This window comes from Oncorhynchus kisutch, linkage group LG16 (assembly GCF_002021735.2).
Source record: "Oncorhynchus kisutch isolate 150728-3 linkage group LG16, Okis_V2, whole genome shotgun sequence".
Classification (NCBI taxonomy): Eukaryota; Metazoa; Chordata; class Actinopteri; order Salmoniformes; family Salmonidae; genus Oncorhynchus; species Oncorhynchus kisutch.
Window position 1 is genome coordinate 8,286,844 of NC_034189.2, and position 983 is coordinate 8,287,826.

Consider the following 983-nt stretch of genomic DNA (forward strand, 5'->3'; position numbering starts at 1 on the left):
TCAGTAGTGTTATATTAGACCTGTATACTGTATAACTGACTGGTATTGTATATATAAGGTCTAATATACAGGTCAGGTCAGTAGTGTTATATTAGACTTGTATACTGTATAACTGACTGGTACTGTATATATAAGGTCTAATATACAGGTCAGGTCAGTAGTGTTATATTAGACTTGTATACTGTATAACTGACTGGTACTGTATATATAAGGTCTAATATACAGGTCAGGTCAGTAGTGTTATATTAGACTTGTATACTGTATAACTGACTGGTACTGTAGATATAAGGTCTAATATACAGGTCAGGTCAGTAGTGTTATATTAGACCTGTATACTGTATAACTGACTGGTACTGTAGATATAAGGTCTAATATACAGGTCAGGTCAGTAGTGTTATATTAGACTTGTATACAGTATAACTGCATTGACTGAATGATGAATATTGTTCCTACAGCTGGATGGAGGAGTAGAACCAGTTATGATTCTGGAGAAACAAGGCGTCATTTATACACACCAGGCTGTCAATCAGGATTACAACAACTCTGTAAAACGAACTAACTCACCAACCTGTCAATCAAGACTACAACAACTCTGTAAAACGAACTAACTCACCAACCTGTCAATCAGGACTACAACAACTCTGTAAAACGAACTAACTCACCAACCTGTTAATCAGGATTACAACAACTCTGTAAAACTAACTAACTCACCAACCTGTCAATCAGGACTACAACAACTCTGTAAAACGAACTAACTCACCAACCTGTCAATCAGGACTACAACAACTCTGTAAAACGAACTAACTCACCAACCTGTTAATCAGGATTACAACAACTCTGTAAAACTCTGATGTTTTTTTTAGTTGACGTGTTTTATTTTGTATGATGTCGTTTTACCTTGTATCCGGATAATTGTTTTGACGTTTCTTATTTAATACCTCGTCCAGCAGGTGGCGGTAACGCACCTTAACATTGGATGTCAA